This window comes from Symphalangus syndactylus, chromosome 15, assembly GCF_028878055.3.
Source record: "Symphalangus syndactylus isolate Jambi chromosome 15, NHGRI_mSymSyn1-v2.1_pri, whole genome shotgun sequence".
NCBI classification, from domain to species: Eukaryota; Metazoa; Chordata; class Mammalia; order Primates; family Hylobatidae; genus Symphalangus; species Symphalangus syndactylus.
This window is the reverse complement of record NC_072437.2, coordinates 70,310,732-70,335,195: the sequence shown is the minus strand read 5'-3', so window position 1 is coordinate 70,335,195 and position 24,464 is coordinate 70,310,732. Positions and strand designations below refer to the sequence as shown.

At 39.6% G+C, this 24,464-nt stretch overlaps 1 long non-coding RNA gene across 1 annotated transcript; it reads left to right on the top strand.

Annotated features, from left to right (window-relative positions):
• The first annotated feature begins 2,552 nt into the window (after positions 1 to 2,552).
• On the top strand, positions 2,553 to 22,542 carry LOC129464031 (uncharacterized). The gene is made up of 3 exons (XR_008651401.2): positions 2,553 to 2,702; positions 7,019 to 7,195; positions 22,043 to 22,542. It is a non-coding gene; the product is annotated as an uncharacterized lncRNA (long non-coding RNA).
• The last annotated feature ends 1,922 nt before the right edge of the window (positions 22,543 to 24,464 follow it).

Below are 24,464 nucleotides of genomic sequence, written 5' to 3'. Positions count from 1 at the left end.
CAAGAACACCGTTATGGGCTGAATCATGTCCGCCTCAAAAATTTATATGTTGAAGTTTAACTCTCAGTACCTCAAAATATGACTATAATTCAGAGATAGTCTCTTTAAAGGGGCAATTAAGTTAAAATTAAAATCAAGCCATTGATGTGGGTCCTTATCCGATATAACTAGTGATTTTCTAAGACGAGGAGATGAGGAAACAGACACACGCAGAGGGAAGATCACAGGAAGACACATGGGGAAGATGGCCATCTGCAAGCCAAGGAGAGAGGCCTCAGAAGAAACCAACCCTGCCGACACCTAGAACTTGGATTTCTACTCTTCAGAACTGTGAGACAATACATTTCTGTTCTTTAAGTCACCCAGGCTGTTGTGCTTTGCTATGGCAGCCAGAACAAACCAATACAGACATGAAAGAGAGGGAAAGACTGACAAACTGTTCCAAATGGAAGGAAACTGATGAGATGTGATGGCTCAGTGCAATACATGATTCTGATCTTGGACCAAAAAGGAAAAAAAGGAAATACATTTTTGGGACAGTTAGTGAAATGTGAATGGGGTCAGAGGCCCAGATGATGCTGAATTGATGTCAATGCCCTGGTTGGGAGGGTTGTGTGGTGGTTACATAGGAGAGTACCCTCGCTTTAGGGAGGTCCGCACAAAAGTATTTAGGGATGATGGGCATCGTAGCCAAAAATGAATATGTCTGTAAATAAAGACAAAAGCTGATGGAGCAAATGTGGTAAAATGCTAACAACTGGGGAATATGGGTGTTCTTTGTACTCTTTGTGAAGCTTTTCTGTGAACTTGAAACCGCTTTTTTTTTTTTTTAAGGTTGAAAATGATGTCTTGGGATCCGTTGTGTACTGTTGGTAGGAACGCAAAAGTGTACAGCCACTAGGGAAAACAGTGTGGTGGTTCCTCAAAAAAGTAAACATAGAATTACCGTAGGGTCTTCCGGATATATACCCAGAAGAACTGAAAGCAGACACTCCAACAAATATTGAAAATGTTTGCTTTCACACTCATGTTCACTGCAGCATTATTCACAACAGCCAAAAGGTGGAGGCAACCCGAGTGTCCATTGATGGATGAATGGATACACAAATGTGCTATAAACAGACAATGGAATATTATTCTGCCTTAAAAAGAAAGGAACTTCTGACACGTGCTACAACATGAGTGAACCTTGAAGATGGTAAGTTAAATGAGCCAGACAGAAAAGGACGAATACTGTAGGATCCCACTTATATGAGGTACCTAAAATAGTCTAATTCATAGAGACAAAGTACAAACCATTTCTAACGTAAGATGGCTTGACTTACAGTCTTTTTACTTTACAGTGGTAAAAATCAGTATGCATTCAGTAGTAACTACTTTGATATGGTTTGGCTATGTCCCCACTGAAATCTCACCTTCAATTGTAATAATCCCCACATGTCAAGGGTGGAGATAACTGAATCATGGGGGCAGTTTCCACCATACTGTACTTATGATAGTCAATAAGTCTCATGATATCTGATAGGTGTATAAATGAGAGTTTGCCTACACAAGCTCTGTCTTGCCTGCCTGCCGCCATGTAAGATGTGACTTTGCTCCTCCTTTGCCTTCTGCCATGATTGTGAGGCCTCCTCAGCCATGTGGAACTGTGAGTCAGTTAAACCTGTTTCCTTTATAAATTACCCAATCTCCCATATGTCTGTATCAGCAGTGTGAAAACAGACTAATACACCATAGAACCATTCTGAGCATTTACTGAGCACTTACTATTAGAGCTTTTCACTTTTAGTACAGTATTTAATACATTACATGGGATATTTTGTCCTTTATTGGAAAATAAGCCTTATGTTAGGTGATTTTGCCCAACTGTAGGCTACTGTGAGTGTTCTGAGCACGTATAAGGTAGGCTGGGCTAAGCTATGATGTTCAGTAGGTTAGGGGCATGGAATGCATTGTCAACTTTCGATGGGTTTATCTGGACCTAACCCCATCATAAGTCAAGGAGCATCTGTAGAATGGTGGTTTTTCAGGAGCTAGGGGAAGGGGAATGGGAAAATGTTGTTTAATGACTGTGGAGTTTCAGTTTTACAAGATGAAAAGTGTTCTGGAGTGTGGCTGCACAATGGTGTGGATGTTCTTAACACTGCTGAACAAGACACATACGAATGATTAAGATGGTAAATGTTTTTATGTGTATTTTTACCCCAACTACTTTTCAAAAAATATCTTGGCTATTATTTATCTCCTTATATATATATGTCTTTTTTTCTTTGCTAACATATAAATCTCTTGGAGGCAGAAAACATGTCTGAAATCTACAACATGTAGATTTCATACAGGGTGCAGTGGCTGACCAGTAAGGAGTTCCTGCAGGAGGGGACCCTTCCAGTGAATGTAGACCTGGAAAATAAGATTGTCCTGTTTATTCCTCTGAATATTTCCCAGCATCGATCACAGTGCTCTTTATAAAATAAGTGCTCGGTAAACGTTCATTCGTGGTGATGCTAAGGACCGGAAGGGTCTTTAACGTTCTCTCCCTCTCTCCCTCCTAGCTCAGCCCTCACGGAACCCTAAAAGCTGGCTAAGGGGGCATTCTCCTCGCCACCTGGGCCTGCCTCTGCCAAATCGCTTCCTAAGGACTTTGACTAGAAACCAAAGGTCCCATTTTTCATCTGCCATTTATTTATCATTGTATAACTTAGGTAAGTCCCTCCGCCTTCTCTGTCAGTTCTTCACTCATTGTTTTGCATCCAAGGAGTCTGGAAATAAGCGGGAACACCCTGCACGTGAGAGGGGTCCTGAAATTCACGAGGGGCTGGGGCTTTGCGTTTATTCCTCCAGTTCAGCCTGCAGCAACCCTGACGATCGAGCAGGGCCCGCGGGGGAGCGAGCGGAAGCGGGCAGCGTGCGCTGCTGTCCCGCTACCCACCCTGCTAGGCTGCGCAGCTGCGTCTGCTGGCGGGGAGCCGGGGCGGCCGTGGGCTTCCTCCGGGCGCAGGCTGGCGGCTGCCGCCTGTGGGCGCCCCAGCCCTGCAGCCGAGCCGGAGGGGCTGACCAGCGGGTGTCAGGAGCAGGCTGTAGCGGCCAGGCCTCTGCGACTTCTCTGAGTACTGGGTCCACGGGAGAGGGAAGAGCCGCGGCCGCGAGGATTCTCAGCAGCGGCCGCGTGTTGAGAGCCTGGAAGTGGCCCCGAAGCCGTGCCTTTCCCGATAGCCAAGCAGAAGTAGGACTCAAAGCACCGGGGCTGGGATGCCCATGCTGGTGACGTCTTGGGGCTCGCAGTTATACTTGGCGACCGGTCTACACGGCGATTCGGTGCTTTCCGGAGTAGCAGATTCACCTATCTGCGGTTTAGCCCGGCCTGCGCTTTCCTGCAAGCCCTGCTGTCACCCAAACAGCCTGATGACTTCACGCTCAACCACTGGAGGGCACAACCACATCATTTTTAAAAAATAGATTCCCCCACTTAAAGGACATGGTTTTGGGGGAAAGAACATTTTTAAAATGTAAAAAGATATATATCTATATCTATATATCTATCTCAGATTGTTCTGATATAAACTCAGGTGGGATTCTTCTAAACAGGAGGCTGTTCCAGTCCCTTCATTTTGCAGCTGAGAAAACGAAGGCCTTGGAGCTTGAGAACTCCAGTTGCCCAAGGCACACAGGTGGTGGGTAAGGAAGCTGATAATTTCTCCAAAGAATCCTTCCATGACCCAGAAGGATCCGGTGGGAGAGCGGGGCCGTCCACAGCTCAGCTAGGACACAAGAAGGCCCAGGGTGGCAGGAGCCCCACTGTGTGCTGCGGAGGATGGCAGAGGAAAAGTCAGCATTGTCCCGAAACTGCAGGATCATGTGATGTGATGGGAAAAAATTATGAGTACAAGACACAGGAAGAGCAGGTCATGGAAACACGTGGTGCCCAGAAGGGTTTAACTAGTTGCAGCTGTGCAGGGTGATGCATAGAGTGCCCCAAGGGTGTCCTGAGTGAGGGTGGTTGTTCCCTGCCCTCTGGCTTTGTGAAGGCTTCGTGAGGCCTGCGGGGTCACCCTTGTTTTCATGGATAGCTTCTTTACGACACTCTCTCCACCAGTAATTGACAAAGTCTGCCTCTGTTGAGTGTCTGATAAAGGATTGAGTTTACATGATTGTTAAGATAGGATCATGAAAGAAGACGGAAGACGGATGTGAGTGGCCCTCAGAAAAAAAGCATCAAAAGAAACCGAGGAGTCTGTGTTCAGAGTTATAACATCAGTCCTTTGTGTAAGTGCTGAGTTTCAGCGTCTGCCCAAGGCTAGGGGTTGCCCAGTCGGCTTCAACTGTAAGCTCCTAAGGGACAGTGCTGCCCCTTGAGATGACTGGGCAGCCATCAGCTTCATGCTAGAGGCTTTAAAGCAAACCCAAGATGGAGTCTGAGTACTGACTATTTGGGCTAGTGCCTTTCTTAACATTTCACGGATATATTCCTTTATTTTATTTGTTTTATTTTATTACAGTTTTGCTCTATTCAGTCATGGTCATTCTTAGTTGCTGTTGTCTTTGTAAATTTATGTAATATCTTTTAAATATTAAAAGATTAAATTCTTTTCTAATAAATTATTTTAATATTTAAATATTAATTTTAGATAAGAACCTTATTTACTTTCAAGATTAATGTAGTAAATAAAGAAGACTAAAAACTTCAGAGACTGAAAGCTGCTGAGAATGTGTAAGAGAAACCTGGTTATCAAATGCAATCCTTATCTTTTATCAGGCATCTGTGTCAGTGTGGATGATCTAACCGTGGTTAACTTCATGAAGAAGATATTTGATTCTCATCTGTTTAAAGAAACAATCTGTTTCTTCTAAAAGTATATACTGTAAAACACAAACCACTTAGCTGGGAAATAAAAGATGGTTATGCTTTATCATTTCTATAAGTCTGGCCTTTCTCCAAAATGATTTTGATATAGCTTACAACAAAAAACGTGTTAGGCTTAATAAAAGAAGAATGGACATGGAAACTAAGGATCAACAGAAAAGAGTATCACAAATGGAATACGGTAATACTAGCATATGGTAATATTATTTCTGTAATTGAGTGTAAAATGTGGCTGTGAGCTTCCTGAAGGCCAAGGCAAAAATAGAGACAAGCAATGTGCATAATATCATTAGCAGACAGAAAGATCATGTGACTTTTTAATTTTTTTCCCAGAAACTGAATCTAAAAAGAATCGCTCTATATAATGACTCATATATATGGTTTTAAGTGAAAAAATGATGAACACTGTCCTCCATGAGAGTTTGCACAAATTGAAGGAGATAAGAACTGATACTGAAGCCCAACTCAGTGAAGTTAATCCTGTCAGGCTAGGCTCACACAAGAAAACTTCTGACAAAATCCTAGAATTCCGGCAAATGCAGGCATGGAATGAGAGATTCCTATTCCATCTGCCTCGTTGTGCCGGGGGCCAGGCCTGAGTGTTGAAGACAGCTTGTTCCAGTATAAGATCAAATGAGATTGTTCATAACAAGAGTCTGCAGGAATATGGCACCTCTGATTTGAAATGATGGATGATTTTCATCAGCCGTGTATCTACTTCCTTGGCAGCACCCCGAGCGCAGATCCCAGGCTGTTTCAGTGTGTCATCTGGCAGGCCCAAACAGAGGATGTCTCAATTGTACATGTGTAACACAGCTTTAATTCATAATTTCATTTCTGGATGGAATTTTGAGCAGATGGGCATTGCTGTCCTTTTTAATGGTAAAAAATCAATGAAAGACACCGTGGTTTTGAAATTAAATGAGCACTTGAAAAATACCAGCTTTGTTTGGCTTTGCGTTTTCTTTCTTCCTCTCCTCCTAAGTTGTTTGCAGCAAAACATTCAATTGAAAACTCAACATGTCCACTGTCTCCCAAAAAAAAAAAAAATTCTGTGGAAAGTCTCCACTAACAGGAAGAGAGAAGTTCTTCACAATTTGGTTTTATTTTTAAATGATAGTCATTACCTCATTTTTAAAGCATTTGTAATAAATTAAGCAAGTAACACTTGTGTACCAGTTTCTAACCAGTTTCTAATGTGCCTGGAACTTGCTGGGCTACAAAGAAAAGGATCATCTAATTTTTTTTCTACACCCAAAGATATTCCAATCTTATCAGAGAAGGGAAACTGAGGCATGTGTTACAGTTAGAGGACTAGGAAGCACTAATCTGTGTCAAACTCCAAGGTGCAAATTCAAAGGAAAGACCATTGTGGGAGGGAGTGATCCGGAAGAATTCCTAGCCCTTACCTGTCTCAGTCATGCTTCTTGCCAAAGAAAAAGAGAAATCTCCAAGTATCTTAATGCTTTCAGCGCTTCTCCAATCTGACAAATATTTATTCAGATTTGAACTGACTGCCCAAGCTTCACTGCAGCTCCTTGTTTCCTGTTAGATCTTTTTAAAAATCTTTGCTTAAAACATTGAAGGCTTAATGATGAGCAAGAAAATCTTGCCTGTGAATAAGACACTGGGAACTGCACAGAATCAACATCAGCTCACAAGCTCATCATCTCACGCACGGATTCCTGAGCACATTCTCGCATTCTTGCTCTTAATCCTCCCTTGGCGACCTTCTACTCAGACATATCTTTCATGCAGAGAAGCAGGCACGTTTCTCATCATTAATTCTGTTCTCAGCCAGGTGTGTAGCCACAGAGCATACAGACCACAGGATGATGTGAGCACCGCAGGATGTAAATTTGTGCAGAGTGATTACAGCTCAGGCTTCTTACACAGCTTTGGCCACATCAGGACAGGAAGCTGTCTTGCAAATTGCAGGTGTGTCTAAGCTCTTAAGCGCATGTGAACTTTAACGCACGTGCATTCCCTACTCACATACACAATACAAGTATGCCACACACTCACAATCCAATTGGCGAACTATGGTTATTAACAGGAAAGAGCAATTATAGTCCTTATGGTCATAGTTTTGTTTGAATTTTCGCCTCATCAAAAATGTAACAACCAACTAAAGCAGGCTTTCCTCCTTTTTCCCAGTGAAAGCATACTGACTTTCCTGACTTCTTATGACCACTTTTGAGGAAAGGAGTAGACACTGGAATCACCAACACAGCACGCTTACGGAGGGTGGTCGCCAGCTTCATCAGCCTCCCAGTTCCACGGAGCCCCTTGAAAATCCAGGAGCGCAGACTGGCAACAGTAGAGATTTAATAGGTAAGACCTTGGGTTCAATGGACAGATCTCCTACAGTTCCTGATATCAGCCCCTATCAGAAATTACATTTTACTTTGTGTATTTCACATATTTCAAATAGAAGGGGTCAAGACTAATAGTGACCAGTCTTCATCCATTTGATAAACCTTTATTAAACACAACTGCGGCTTTGTTCTAGGCAGCATGAATAGAATGATTTACAAACTGTTGCTGCTCTTCGGGCAGTCACTGTTTTATAGGGGAACTCGAGAAGCAGTCAGGAAGGAACGTCTCGGAGGAGATGGCCCTGAAACTGAATCAGACTTTAAAAGATAAGTTGGTCAACAGGGTTGGAGAGAGGGAGGGAAAAGAAGGTTTTGAAAGATAGATCTTTCAGAAAAAGCAAATAACTTGGGCACAGACATGGGCACAAAAAGGAAAAGAAAAGCCAGGGCATTCAGAGAATTGCAGAACATTTTGCATGACTGAGTATAGGAAGCAAGAGAGGTCTTTTGAGAAATAGGACTGGAGAGGTGATGAGGGGCCAGATCTTGTGTTACACAAAGAACCTCTTATGCCACACAAAGGAATTTGGATTTTTTTTTTCCTTTTAGGCATAAGGAAGCCATTGAAGGGTTTTAAACAGGAACAATGTAATCAGATTTACTCTTTGGAAATAAGATCTCCTGGTTAGTTAATGAACTCGTATTTCTTTTTTTCTATGTTAACCATTGTTTTATTGTTTGGTCTTTAGACTCTATTATTGATTGAAATGCCAAAGTGATGGGAGTCAAGAGGCTTTGCCACTTAATCTTCCAAAGTTTATTTCATTTGCTTTTAAAATAGTTACTATAATATTACACGCTTTGCCTTGTTAGTCTGGTGTACAATTAAAGTAAGATAAAGGCAGAGAAACTAGCTTGTAGTTCTATTGCTATGGACACCATTAGTTGATGTCAGAATGATTACAGATGAATCAATATTTACTATTGGACCAATTACAGACAAAACCAGAAAAGGTTAGATCTAGCACAAATTTTATAAACTATTGAGCCTTTCATTTTATTTTGCATTTAAAAATCCTTACATCAGAGATTCTGAATTCTTTTATCAGGGGTGTGGCCTGTGCATTGAGAGTTTTTAAAGCTCTCCAGGTGTTTTTAATATGCAATTAGATTTGAGAACCATGATTTTAGTCTTAAGTGGCTTTAAAAGTAAATGTCTTTAAATTCTGTGATAATACATCATTCATAGGCTATTCAGGCTGTACTAAAACATAGAGAAAAAACAAAGACAGTTATTGAGTTCATTTTGTGAAGCAAGAACAATCTTAATAACAAAAGATAAAAACCTTTAAAAAGCTGGGCGCGGTGGCTCACGCTTGTAATCCCAGCACTTTGGGAGGCCGAGGCGGGCGGATCACGAGGTCAGGAGATCAAGACCACGGTGAAACCCCGTCTCTACTAAAAATACAAAAAATTAGCCGGGCGTGGTGACGGGCGCCTGTAGTCCCAGCTACTCGGAGAGGCTGAGGCAGGAGAATGGTGTGAACCCGGGAGGCGGAGCTTGCAGTGAGCCGAGATTGTGCCACTGCACTCCAGCCTGGGCGACAGAGCAAGACTCCGTCTCAAAAAAAAAAAAAAAAAACCTTTAAAAAGACGTGAAGCTATAATCTTTTTATGAATATAGGTATAAAATCACAAAATATTATAAAAATATTTTAACCACATATTAAAAGGGTAGGCTAAATAGAATTTACTTTAGGAATTGAAGAATGGTTTAATATTGGGAAATTTATTATTGTAATGCCTGGGCGACAGAGAGAGACTCCATTTCCAAAAAAAAAAGGAAAAAGAAAATGCGAAGTTTAGTCTCAAGCTGAGACTAAATATTTGCAAATCATGTGTCTGAAAAAGGACTTGCATCAGAATAGAGAACTCTTATCACTTCATTAAAAAAAGACAATTCAAAATGTTGAGCAAAAGATATGAACAGATAATTCACCAAAGAATATATTATGATAGCAGATAAGCATATGAAAAGTTGCTCAACATTATCAGTGCTTAAAGAAATGCGAACTGAAACCATACTGAGATACTATGACACACACACTGGAATGTCTCTAATCGGAAAAACTGAAAATATCGAATTCCGGTAAAGATTTAGAGGAACTGGAATCCTCATACATTGCTGGTGAGAATGTAAAAAAGATACAGTCACTTTGGAAAACAGTTTGTCAGTTAGTAAGTTAAACACATCCACTTCTAAATATCTACACAGAGAAATGAAAATGTATGCTTAGACAAAAAACAATCAGCATTATTATTTTCTATAACCAAAACCTGGCTATTCTAGTTCAGGATGACATACTGAACATATGTGTTCACCTCGTGTCCCTCCTGAGACCCCAATGAAATGACAACATAGAAATACAGAGAGGAATAAACTCATGCAACAAAAAAAGCATGGAAGGGTACCAGTAGACAAGAAATTTCAACAAATTTCCAGAGGACAAAAAGCTGATATACAAGCTTAGCACAGTGGCTCACGCCTATAATCCCAGCACTTTGGGGGGCCAAGGTGGGTTGATTGCCTGAGGTCAGGAGTTCGAGACCAGCCTGACCAATGTGGTAAAACCCCATCTCTACTAAAAATACAAAAATTAGCCGGGCGTGATGGGGTGTGCCTGTAGTCCCAGCTACTCGGGGGGCTGAGGCAGGAGAATTGCTTGAACCCGGGAGGTGGAGGTTGCAGTGAGCCGAGATCGTGCCACTGTACTCCAGCCTGGGTGACAGAGCAACACTCTGTCTCTAAAATAAAATAAAATAAATAAATAAAAAATAATAAAATAAAATAAAATAAATAAAATAAAATAAAATAATGCTAACGTACAGGCAAGCGAAGGATGCTGAAGCCCAGAATATAATCGTTGTTGGAGGCTCTGTAAGAAGGAGCCAGCCTCCTCTATTGGAGACCTGAAAGAGAAGGAGAGAAACAGAGGGAATGATGGAATATGTACACCACTATGTCACAGCCCTGCCAGTCACCCCTCCCCTTCCCACCCTTCCAGAGCATCATACTTAATGGTGAAAGACTGAAACAAAACACTGTACTGGAAGTTTTACCCAGGGCAAGTAGACAAGAAAATAAAAGGCATCCACAGTGGAAAGGAAAATGTAAACTATCTGTATTTGCAGGTGACATAACTTACCTATAGAAAACCTAAAGAATCCATATTACAGCTAATGAGTGAGTTCAGCAAATATGTAGGATATAATACCAAAATTTACAAATCAATTGTATTATGCATTAGCAATGAACTGCCCAAAAATGAAACTGAGAAAATAATTGTATTTATAATAAAATCAAAAGGAATAAAATATTTAGGTATAATTTTAACAAAAGAAGTATAAGACTTGTTAATTGAAAACTACAAATTATTGTTAAATTACAGAAGACCTAAATAAATGTAAAGACATCCATGTTCATGGATCAAAATACTTAATATTGTTAAGATGGGAATACTCACCAAATTGATTTACAGTTTCAATGCAAATCACTATCAAAATCTCTATTGATTTCTTTTTTTTTTTTTGCAGAAATTGACAGGCAGATCCTAAAATTCATACAGAAATGCCAGAGATATAGAATAGGCAAAATAAACTGAATAAAGAATAAAGTTGGTGGATTTACACTTCCCTATTTTTAAACTTGCTACAAAACTACAGTAATGAAGACAGAGTAGTACTGAAATAAGGATAAACATGTAGAACAATGAAATAGAATTGTGAGTTCACAAATAAACCCATGCATGTATAGCCAATTGACTCTTTTGTTTGTTTGTTTTTTGTTTTCAGATGGAGTTTCACTCTTGTCACTCAGGCTGGAGTGTAATGGTGCGATCTCGGCTCACTGCAATCTCCACCTCCTAGGTTCAAGCAATTCTTCCGCTTCAGCCTGCCAAGTAGCTGGGATTACAGGTGCCCACCATCACGCCCAGCTAATTTTTTTTGTATTTTTAGTAGATACACAGTTTCACCATGTTGGCCAGGCTAGTCTCAAACTCCGGACCTCAGGAGATCTGCCCACCTCGGCCTCCCAAAGTGCTAGGATTACAGGCATGAGCCACCGTACCTGGCCAGCCAATTGACTTTTGATAGGGGTGTGAAGATCGTTCAATGACAGAAAATAATCTTTTCTACAAATGGGTGGAGCAACTGAATATCCAAAGGTAAAAGAATAACATTGGACCCCTAGTTCACACCATGTTAAAATGTTTTAAAAATGGATAGTGTAGTGCCTGCTACTCTGGAGGCTGAGGTGGGAAAATCATTTGAGCCCAGGAGTTCAAGGTTGCAGTGAGCTATAATTGCACTGCTATACTCCAGCCTGGGCAACAGAGCGAGACCCTGTATCTTGAAAGAAACAACAAAATACACATTTAAAAAAACTACTAAATTTAAAAAGAGCCCAAAATATGAGACTCTGATATGACAATGTGTGTAAATCTTTATCATTTAGGCATTAGTTTCCTAGATATGATCCCAAATGCCTAAGTAAACAAAGACAAAAAATAGACAAATTGGATTTCATCAGCATCACAGCATCACAGTGCATTAAAGGACACTATCAAGAGACTGTCCTAAAGAAAAGAAAACCCACAGAATGAAATAAAATATCTGCAAACCATGTATCTCATAAGCATCTAGTATCTAGAAGATATGAATGAAGCTCTCTGACAACTCAACAGTAAAAAACTCCATTAAAAAAGTGAGCAGCACTTTGGGAGGCCGAGGCGGGTGGATCACGAGGTCAGGAGATCGAGACCACAGTGAAACCCCGTCTCTACTAAAAAAAAAATACAAAAAAAAATTAGCCGGGCGTGGTGGCGGGCGCCTGTAGTCCCAGCTACTCGGAGAGGCTGAGGCAGGAGAATGGCGTGAACCCGGGAGGCGGAGCTTGCAGTGAGCCGAGATCGGGCCACTGCACTCCAGCCTGGGTGATAGAGCAAGACTCCGTCTCAAAAAAAAAAAAAAAAAAAAAAAAAAAAAAAAAAAAAAAGTGAGCAAATGATTTGAACAGACATTTCTCCAAAGAAGACATACAAATGGCAACCAGGTATTTGAAAAGGTGCTCAACATCATTAATCATCAGATAAATGTCAACTGTGGATTTTTCATAGATGCCCTTTATCAGGATGAGAACATTCCTTTCAATCCCCAGTTTGTTGAGAATTTTTCATCATTAAAGGGTGTGATTTTGTCAAATGCTTTTCCTGAGTTAATTGAGGTGATCATATGGGGTTCTTTTTCTTCATTATATTAATGTGGTATATAACATTGATTGATTTTGTTTGTTGAAGCACCATTGCATTCCTGAGATAAATCCTATCTGGTCATAATGTATAATGCTTTTATATACTGCTTGGTTTGGTTTACTGTTTTTTTGTTAAAGATTTTCACGTCTATACTCATAAAAGATATTAGTCTACAGTTTTCTTTTGTTATATTTACCTAGTTTGGATATCAAGGTAATACTGGCCTCATAGAATAAGTTAAAAAGTATTTCCTCCTGTCCTATTTATTTATTTATTTATTTTATTTTTTTGAGACAGAGTCTCGCTCTGTCGCCCAGGCTGGAGTGCAGTGGTGCAATCTCGGCTCACTGCAAGCTCCGCCTCCCGGGTTTATGCCATTCTCCTGCCTCAGCCTCTCCGAGTAGCTGGGAGTACAGGCGCTCGCCACCGCTCCCGGCTAATTTTTTGTATTTTTAGTAGAGACAGGGTTTCACCGTGGTCTCGATCTCCTGATCTCGGGATCCGCCCACCTCGGCCTCCCAAAGTGCTGGGATTGCAAGCGTGAGCCACCACGCCCGGCCCTCCTGTCCTATTTTTATTTCTTCTTTAAACATTTGGTAGACTTCACTAGTGAACCCATCTGGGCCTCAGATTTTCTTTGGGAAGTTTTCCAATTACTTATTTAATCCTTATAGTTATTCTAGGTCTACTCTGATTTTCTGTTTCTTATTGAGTAAGCCTTTGTAATTTGTGTATTTCTAGGAATTTGTCTGTTTCTTCTAGGGTATCTAACTTTTTTAGCATACAGTTACTCATAGTATTGCCTTATAATCCCTTTTATTTCTGTAGGGTTCGTAGGAATGTCCCCTCATTCATTTCCGAATTTAGTAATTTGAGTCTTCTCTCTTTTTTCTTGGTGAATCTAGATAAATTTTGTCAATTTTGTTCCTCTTTTCAAACAACCAACTTTTTATTCTGTTAAACTTCTCTGTTGTATTTCTCTTTTGTCTTGCTAATTTCTGCTCTTTATTATTTCCTTTCTTCTGCTTGCTTTGGCTTAGTTTACTTTTCTTTTCCCCATGTCTTAAGGTTGAACGTTAGGTTATTGATTTAAGATCTTTCTTTCTTTTTCTTTTTGAGATGGATTTTCACTCTTATTGCCTAGGCTGGAATGCAGTGGCAGGATCTCGGTTCACCGCAACCTTTGCCTCCCTGGTTCAAGCAATTCTCCTGCCTCAGCCTCCCGAGTAGCTGGGATTACAGGCATGTGTCACCATGCCTGGCTAATTTTGTATTTTTAGTAGAGACAGGGTTTCTCCATGTTGGTCAGGCTGGTCTCGAACTCCCAACCTCAGGTGATCCACCCACCTTGGCCTCCCAAAGTGCTGGGATTACAGGCATGAGCCACTGTGCCCAGCCTTTTTTTTTTTTTAAGTTTTTTAAAATTATTATTATTTTGAGACAGAGTCTCACACTTTCGCCCAGGCTGGAGTGCAGTGGTGCCATCTCAGCTCATTGCAAGCTCCACCTCCCGGGTTCACGCCATTCTCCTGCCTCAGCCTCCCAATTAGCTGGGACTACAGGTGCCCGCCACCATGCCCAGCTAATTTTTTGTATTTTTAGTAGAGACGGGGTTTCACTGTGTTAGCCAGGATGGTCTCAATCTCCTGATCTCGTGATCCACCCACCTCGGCCTCCCAAAGTGCTTGGATTACAGGCATGAGCCACCGCGCCTGGCCAACCCGCTTTTTTTTAAATGTACACATTAACAACTGTGCATTTCCCTTCTATGCACTGCTTTAACTGCATGCACATTTTGGTACATTGTGTTTTTATTTTCATTCATCCCAAATTATGCTTTAATTTCTTTTGATGTATTGTTTTACTTACTGTTTATTTAAAGTGTGTTGACATATTTGTGAATTTCCCAAATTTCTTTCAGTTACTGATGTTTAGTTTCATTTCATTTTGGTCAGAGAACATGTACTTTATGTTTTCAACCCTTTTAGTTTTATTGAGACTTGTTTTATACTGTAAAATATCATCTATACTGGAGACTGTTCCAAAGTACTTAAAAAGAGTTTATATTCTTCTGTTGTAGGGTAGTGATACAGATATCTGTGGGGTTTAGTTTACTTACAGTGTTATTCAAGTTTTCTGTTTCCTTGCTGATATACCGTCTAGTTGTTCTATCAACTATGGAAAGTAAGGTAATGATATATCCAACTATTATTGTTACCTAAGAGAAAAGCTCCAAAATACATGAAATAGTTCTCTCTTCAAGTTTGTCAGTTTCTGTTCATGTATTTTGGAGCTGTTCTTTTAGGTACATGTATGCATATAATTATTATATATTCTTATTGAATAACATTTTTTCATTATAAAATGCCCTTGTCTTTAGTAATAATTTTTGTTTTAAAATCTATCTCACCACATATCAGTTATAGTAACTCCATCTCTGTTTTTATTATTGTTTACATAGTGTATCTTTTTCTGTTCTTGATCATTCAATCTATTTATGTCCTTGAATCTGAAGTGTGTCTTTTGTAGACAGTGTATAGTTGGGTCATTAAAAAACATCTTTCTAGCTTGTAGACAGCTGCTTTATTAAAAAAAAAAAGAAAGAAGGAAAAAAATTTTAAATAAAATCTTTTTTCCAATCTCTGCTTTTTTATTAGAATATGTAGCTTATTTACACTTAATGTAATTAGTGATAAATTAGGATTAACATCTGCCATTTTGCTGTTTGTTTTCTACCTTTTTATGTCTTTTGTTTCTACATTTCTCTGTTACTGGCTTCCTTTGTATTAAATAGATATTTTCTTATACAGTATTTTAATTCTCTCATTTCTTTTACTATATTTTTGAGTTTTCTTTCTTAGTGGTTACCCTGGCAATTATCACTAATACCTTACTTAGTAACAATGTTATCTAAATCAAATGATACCATTTAACTCCAATAGTCTACAAAACTTTGTTCCTATATAGCTTTTTTTTTACCCTTCTTGTATGCCGTTACCATCACAAATTACATCTTTATCCATTATATGCTTGTCAACAAGGATTTATAATTATTGCTTTATGCAGCTGTCTCTTAAAACAGATAGGAGAAGGAAATGAATTACAAGCAAAAAGTACACTTATACTATTTATTTTTAATATTCATCTGTATGCAGTTTATCTTTATTATTTCTTTTATTTCTTCATGTAGACCTGAGTTACTGCTTACTCTCCTTTAAGTCCAGCCTAACGGGGTCCTTTTAGTATTTTGTGTAGGATAGGTATCCTAGTGACAAGTCCTCTCAGCTTTTGTTTATTTAGAAATGCCTTAATTTCTCTTTCATTTTTGAAAGATGGCTTTGTGGATATAGAATTCTTGGTTGGCAGCTGTTTTCTTTCAGTGCTTTGAATATGCCATACCACTGCCTTCTGGCCTCCATGCTTTCTAATGAGAAACTTAATCTTATTGAGGATCCATTATACAGGTCAAGTCCCTTCTCTCTCACTGCTTTTAAGATTCTCTCTTTGTCTTTGGCTTTCAACAGTTTGATTATAATGTGACTCAGTGTGGATCTCTCTCAGTTTATCATACTTGGAGTTTAGTGATTTTTTAAATGTATATATTAGTGTTTTTCATCAAGTTTAGGGAGCTTTGGCCATTATTTCATCAAGTAATCTTTCTGAAACTTTCTCTCACCTCTCCTTTGCGGATTCCATTATGCATATGTTGATATATTTAATAGTGTCCCACAAGTCTCTAATCATTTTTCTGCCTGTTTTTTCTTTCTGTTCCTCAGACTGGATAATGTCAATTGACCTATCTTCAAGTTTGTTGATTATTTTTATCCTGCCTGATCAAATGTGCTATTGGGTGCCTCTGGTTTATTTTTCAGTTCACTTATTCTAGTTTTCAACTCCAGAATTACTATTTTTTAAATAATTTTGACCCATTTTTATTCTCTATTTGGTAAAACATAGTTATCTTTTGACATGGTTTGGCTCTGTGTCCCGACCCAAATCACATCTCGAATTGTAATCCCCATGTTTCAAGGAAGGGACCTTGTGGGAGGTGATTGGATCGTGGGGGCGGTTCCCCCCATGCTGTTCTCATGATAGTGAGAAAGTCCTCATGAGATCTGATGGTTTTGTAAGTGTGTGACGGTTCCTCCATTGCTCTGTCTCTCTCTCACTCTCCTGCTACCCTGTGAAGAAGGTGCCTGAAGCTTCCCCTTCTGCTGTGATTCTAAGTTTCCTGAGGCCTCCCCAGCCATGTGGAATTGTGAGTCAACAAAGCCTCCTTTGTTTGTAAATTACTCAGTCTCAGGTAGTATCTTTATAGCACTGTGAAAATGGACAAATACATAATTCTTTGCTTCAGTTCTTCAGACACAGTTTCCTTTAACTCTTTGAACATATGTTTAAATAGCTAATTTTACTCTCTGTCTAGTAAGCACAACATTTGGGCCTCTTAGGGCCAGCTTCTGTCAATTGCTTTCCGTGTGTGTGTGTACGGGGCATAATTTTATGTTTCTTTGCATGTCTCACAATTTTATGTTGAAATTTTGACATTTAAAATAATATAATATTACAAACCTGAAAATCATATTCTTCCCTGCTAAATTATGTTGTTGCTGCTTGCTGTTAAATGTTGTTTTTATTTATTTCATGGCTTTTCTGAACTAATTCTATAAAGTATGTATTGTTTATTATATGTGGTCATGGGAGTTATCAATTAGCTTAGTGACTGGACATCTAATGATTGAACAGAGATTTCTTTAAATGCTGGAAGCAATAAACCTCTAAATCTTTGCCATGGGTTACTATATACATGTTGGGTCATACCTTTAACACTCCACCAGGCAGTTCACAATGCTGTTTTAGCCTTTACTTTCTCCTTGTGCAGAACCTCAAGGTCACCAAGAAGTGAGAGCTCAGGCCTTCTCAGCTCTTTCTTCAGAATGCCCACAGGCCTACATATGCCCCTGACCTTCCAAATTCTCAGGAATATGTCAGAGCATTTCAAAGCTCCTATGGACACCTTATTCCTCAGGTTTTCCCTTTAATCTTCTTGGTTAGTCTATTGTTTGCACTATCATCCATCTCATGCAACCTCATAGTTAAAAGACTTGCCTAAAATTATTTTCAATAAATACCTCCTAACCCCTGGGGGAGACTTTTTACTCTTGGCAAGTTCAAGCCACATCAAGTAAAAATGTACCTTTTCAGTGGAGCCTTCTAAGGAAGGATCAAACAACGTCAGTTCTTTGGGACTGAGGCTTTGAAAGAGCTCCAGCTCTGTTCTGATCCTTCAATACTGGAATGCAGTTGTTATTTTTCTAGGCTATTGCTGAGCTGAAGAGTGGGAGATGGGCCTAAGGTAAGTTTCAAATGTCATAAAGATTACAGTTCTTACGAAGATTCAGATATTTTTCTTGAATAGATGCTCCCTGGATGGCTGAAAGTCTTTGGTTAATGCCAAGAGAGTTGAAAAAATGGATTCTGCTTTTCTTTGCCAGTTTTTTCATTACTCTTATAAAGGAAAAAATTTTGGATGTTCTTAATCTGCCATTTTTACTAATGTCACCTGTTTTAATGTTTTGTTTTTATAACCTACACTGTACGAAACTAGCCTCACAGAATTACGTTGATAAGGTAGAAGAAGAGATTTTTAAAACATTTTATTAAGCTCAGAATATTCATTTTTAAACTTTCATTCAAAGTAATGTAAATGATATTATATTTCTAAATTCATCTTCTACTGTTCATTAGTAGTCAGATTCAGTAATTTATCCATAAATTATAGTTAAGTTTAAATTATCTTTTGGTGAAAGAAATGGATTCTGGATCCATGAATTTCCTATACGTTGTCTTCTCCTGATAGAAAACAAAAATTCACAATCTTTTATCAAATTTAAAGATGTTTGGTGATACATTTTGACAGTGTAATATCAATATCATCACCAACTCTGTTGTCAATAAACTATGGAGCATGTCACAATAACTTATAGAAAGTCTCTTCTTTCAAGCATCCGAGTTTCATTTTGTGCTTTAATTTCATGTGGCATTAGAAAACATGTTGCCTTCCTTCTTTGCATAGGAGTGTGAACCTCAAAAATTTGAGACAGGTCTCAGTTAATTTAGAAAGTTTATTTTGCCAAGGTTGAGGATGTGCCCATGACATAGCCTCAGGAAGTCCTGATGACATTTGCCCAAGGTGGTAGGGGCACAGCTTGGTTATATACATTTTAGGGAGACATCAGCCATCAATCAATATGTAAGAAGTACAATTCGTTCTCTCCAGAAAGGCGGAGATAGCTCAAAGCAAGGCTCCCTGCCCCAACCTTCCCCGGGCAGGTCAGATATGTAAGGGACAGATTCGGTGCATTCTTTAGAGTTTCTGATAAGTCTTTTCAAAGAAGGCAATCAGAATATGCATCTATCTCTGTGAGCAAAGGGACGACTGGAATAGAATGGGAAGCCGATTTGCCCTGAGCGGTTCCCAGCTTGAAAGAGCCCAAGGTATTTTCCTTTCACATTTGCCCCTTTTCTTTAAAAAGTCTTTTGGAGAAAGCATTTTACAAGAAAATGCATCTCTGGTCTCAGGTTTCATCTGATCTCTCACGGCTAAGATGGTTTATTCCTAGATGGGTAGGTCTGGAAAGCTCATTTTTAGCAGGTTTCGAAGTCTTGAGTCCTGTGAAGAGAAAATAGAGGGGAAGAAAGGGGTGGGGGGGAAGAACCACAAAAGAACAATCCAGGCCAGGCGTGGTGGCTCATGCCTGTAATCCCAGCACTTTGGGAGGCCAAGGCGAGTGGATCACTTGCGGTCAGGAGTTTGAGACCAGCCTGGCCAACATGATGTAACTCTGGCTCTATTAGAACTACAAAATTAGCCATGTGTGCTGGCATGTGCCTGTAATCCCAGTTACTCGGGAGGCTGAGTAAGGAGAATCGCTTGAACCCACGAGGTGGAGGTTTCAGTGAGCCAAGATCACGCCACTGCATTCCAGCCTGGGTGACAGAGTGATACCCTTTCTCAAACAAACAAACAAAAAAATTGATATGGGCCACATTACTCTGAAGTCCATACATTAGTAGGCAGGCATGAAAGTGCTTTATGTATGTAAACAGGCTACTGTTTTTTTCTGCCAAAGTTTTAAGTTATCTGTCTTCAGCTCGCAGGGTTTTAAAGAAGAACAACTTAGTTTTCAGTGACTTCAAATTAGGAAAAATGAAAAAGAGATGGAAAAAAATTGAAAACATTATTTGGAAGACTTGTAGCCAAGAAAAATTAGAATTCGATCCAAACTGTAGAAAATAATAAAAATTGGAAAAAAACATTAGGCAAGACTAGAATCTAACAACAGATATACAATCATTTTGAAATAATTATTTTCTCTCTCCAGTTCCCCATTTTACTAACGACAAATCATGGTAGGGCTGGTTTGCTTATTATACTTGGCCTAAATCTTTGTATGCAGTGCAGCAAGAATAATTATTATTTTTAGATAGGCTTTTAAATTGGCTTTGATGGAACTTTGTTCCATAAGAGGAATCTCAGATAAGACTTCTTAAAGCCCAGCCCAGCCATGGATTGTGCCATCAATTACCCATGAGTTGGGTGAAATTTCCTCCTCTCGAGGTTTCAAGATAAACCTGGGACTTCTGTGCCTGTCAGTAAGTGACATTCTTTACTTACCATGGGTCAGAAACCTTATATAGTGACTGTGTACACAAAATATGAGGCTAGTTTTTCCAAGGTCTTATTGGCTCTATAAGTCAAGTTTGATTCCTTAAAGGAAAGCACACAATTCCAGTCAAAGCCTTGGTAAAATAACCAATTTCTCCAATTGCATCCTGTTAAAATGAAAACAGATTCTTATTGCACTTATGCAAATAACTGTGCTGCTGTAAGTTAAGAATACTCGCAAGTACTTTACAATTCTGGGGCAATCAGGTAGAGAGAAACAAATGTGCTCCAAATTTTGTTCACAGGAGTGTACTAAATTGTTAAAGCTGTCAGTAGCTCAAAAGAAAAGTTTTTAAGACCTTGAAAAACAAAACAAAGGATCAGCAAACAAATTCAGAAAAAAGTCAGGCGGGGTGCAGTGGCTCACTTCTGTAATCCCAGCACATTGGGAGGCCAAGGCAGGTGGATCACTTGAGGTCAGGAGTTTGAGACTAGCCTGACCAACATGGCAAAACCCAATCTCTACTGAAAATACAAAAATTAGCCGGGTGTGGTGGCGCATGCCTATAATCCCAGCTAGTCGGGAGGCTGAGGCAGGAGAATCACTTGAACCCGGGGGGTGGAGGTTGCAGTGAGCCGAGATTGTGCCACTGCACTCCACCTACATGACGGGAGTGAGACTCCATCTCAAAAAAAAAAAAAAAAAGAAAAGAAAAAAAAAGAAAATAAACAGAGCAAGTGACCTTGAAGAGAAGAAAAAAAAAACAGACAAAAACATTCAGGTAACAGAATTTTTTTTTTTTTTTTTTTTTTTTTTGGGACGTGGTCTTGGTCTATTGTCAAGGCTGGAGTGCAATGGTGTGATTTCTGCTCACTGCAATCTCCACCTCCCAGGTTCAAGCAATTCTTGGGCCTTAGCCTCCCAAGTAGCTGAGATTACAGGTGCCCGCCACCATGCCCAGCTAATTTTTGTATTTTTAGTAGAGATGGGGTTTTGCCCTGTTGGCCAAGCTGGTCTCAAACTCCTGACCTCAGGTGATCCGCCCACCTTGGCCTCCCAAAGTGCTGGGATTACAAGCATGAGCCACATCCGCAGCCCCCCATAAAATCATTCTTTAAAAGAAAATTGAATTGAGTCATTAGAGATGACAAAGGAGAATTTAAATAATTTATCTGATTTAAGTAATTTTTCATTTAAAACAAAAACCAGGACAGAATGTCTTGAAAAGAGATCAGTGAACAGAAAAATTGTTTGGAAATGAAAAATATGATTGCTTCCCCCAAAAAAATCTTTCAAAGAAATTATTTTAAAGTTGATAAAAAATAACTTACATAAGGTGAAAAAGTGAAGATTGAGTGAGATAGGAAAATATTTTTTCAAAACTACAGGAAAGAAGTAATCCAGGATATCTAATATTAGACCAGCAAGAGTTTTTAAAAGAGAGAGCGGAGAAATGAAGAAAGGGAAATCATTTGTGTGTCTGTGTGTGATTTTTGTAAAATCATTTTTTAAAAACTTTTCTCAGAACTAAAAATGTTGTCTTGAGATTGAATTCCAAGCAGGATAAAATAAAGAAGCCTGAAATGCATCTTTGTGAAATTTCAGAACAGTAACTAACAATAAATGGAAGATCCTAAAAATCTTCCAAAGGCAAAAAACAGCCCAGCAGCTATGGAGCAGGAGCTAGACTGCAGCAGAGTTTTCTTATCGGCAGCACAAAATGTTAGAAAACACTGAAGCAATCCCCTCCAATTCAGAGGGAGAACAATTTTGAAAGTTCAATAATAGGTGTAGACAAACAATAAATGATGAAAGAAAAAATAAGACATTTGATGCAATACTGGAAATTCACCTCTCTCATACCTTTCTTCCCCTCCCCAGGAGTTTACTGGAGGTTATACTCCAGTCAAAGAAGATGGAAACCAAAAAGGACACATTTTGGTTAGCACTGGCTCCAGGAACCCAATGAACAGAAGACCCAGTGAACAGAACAATGTGCAGAAGGCTTGTGCATTCAGCCCAGAGAAAATCCACTTAAATTCAGAACAATTAAGGACTCTGGGGAAGAAGGACTTCACACGGTAGTGTGATTGGAAGGCAGATAAATTTTAGGACACAATGAAAGTTCCTGAGATTTTTTATCCTTTTCCAATAGGAAGGATAAAAAAAAATCTAAAACTAGAGGAAAAATCATCTAAAACAAGGGATAAAGGAATGGCTCACATGTGATCCTTATCTTACTGTGACATGGAGCATTTGAGGAAAGATGAGGGAAGGGAGCCTGCTTAACTATGAAGTGAGTAGCATTGCCCCGGGAGCACCATGGCAGATGCACAGGACATGGAGGGAAGGAAATGGCATCCTGGCACGGTCCTGGGTCTACACTGAGCAATGTAGACAAAATCATAAAAGCTGCTCTAGTTTTCTACTTTTAGAATCAACCTACAGCCATGTAAGACTTAATTGTAGTTGTAGAATAAAGGATAAAATATTATTAGCTTTCATGACAATAAAGTCCTAACAATGATTCACAGTCATTCCATGAATAAGGGTAGGGGAAATGAGGGAGGAATGTAAGGCATTTTATGTGGAGCAAGGGAGGCAAAAGACGTTGACAGAGGCTTATGGAACAACACACACACACAAATAGAAGGGGAGTATATTGCTTAAAATGAGAAAAATAGCCAACACAGGCCAGGTGCGGTGGCTCATGCCTGTAATCCCAGCACTTTGGGAGGCTGAGGAGGGTGGATCACTTGAGGCCAGGAGTTCGAGACCAGCCTGGCCAACATGGTGAAACCCCGTCTCTACTAAAAATACAAAAATTGACTGGGTGCAATGGCGTGCATCTGTAGTTCCAGCTACTTGGGAGGCTGAGGCAGGAGAAACGCTTGAACCCGGGAGGTGAAGGTTGCAGTGAGCCGAGATCATGCCACTGCATCCTAGCCTGGGTGACAGAGCGAGACTCTGTCTGAAAAAGAAAAAAGCCAACACAGGAATTTTTAAAATAATATATAATTACCAAAATTGGAGAAAATGGAGATGGGGAAGGCAGTTCTGTGAGATAAATCTTTATCTTTTGTACCAGCAGGTCAATAAATATTGTCTGAATTTGACTGGTTATTTCCATTTTTATGAAATGTCTACAATAGGCAAATCTATAGAACCAGTAAAGAAATTAGGAATTCCTGTGGCTGGGACTGAAGAGTGAAATCACTGCAAATGGCCAAGAGGGATCTTCTGAAGTGATAGGTATGTTCTAAAATTGGGCTGTGGGGATGCTTGTACAACTCTGTAACTTTGCTAAAATTCATTTCATTACACACTTAGTGAGTTTTATGATATGTACATTATCCATCAATAAAGCTGTGTTAAAAAAAATGGCTGATTTTTTAGGCTGGGTACAGTGGCTCATGCCTGTAATCCCAGCACTTTGGGAGGCCAAGGCAGGTGGATCACAGGTCAGGAGATCGAGACCATCCTGGCTAACACAGTGAAACCCTATCTCTACTAAAAATAAAAAAGTTAGCCATGTGTGGTGGCAGGGGCCTGTAGTCCCAGCTACTTGGGAGGCTGAGGCAGGAGAATGGCATGAACCCAGGAGGTGGAGCTTGCAGTGAGCCGAGATGGCGGCATGAACCCGGGAGGTGGAGCTTGCAGTGAGCCAAGATGGCGCCACTGCACTCCAGCCTGAGCAACAGAGCGAGACTCTGTCTCAAAAAAAAAAAAAAAAAAAGGTTGATTTTTGAAAAGGTCAAAGAAGAGATGTGACAATATATTATTTAGAGTTCTGTAGGCAACCAACGGGAATAAAAATAGAAATGTTTTCTGGGGTAATCTAGGAGCTGTTAGGGTGAGGAAGTGTGAAATGGAAGCAGCTGCTTATCAGTTATGTTTTTATCAGTTTATCAGTTCTGTTTTTCTATACTATTTCAATTTTGTTTATCAATGCATGTATTACCTCAGTTCATTATTAGAGATTTTTTAAAACTTTAGATTTCTTAATGCAGAAAAAATGTTTCTTGTTTTTAATCTTTTAGAATTTAAATATGAGTCATGATGGCATGTGGGTAAATGAATAGAATTTATTTTTTCTCCTAAAGACCAAGGCCAAGGGGCAAACTCTCTTACAAGCCACCGCTCATAACTTGATGTGGGCAAGAGCTCAACTGGGCATCGCCAAAAGTCCATGCCACTCCCAAAATAGAATGGAGGCAAGGAGACTAAGCAACTGGTCTTTCTGGGAATGACATTTGGTGCAGCTGTGTTAAGCGGTTGCCATGGACTTAATACAGCAAACATA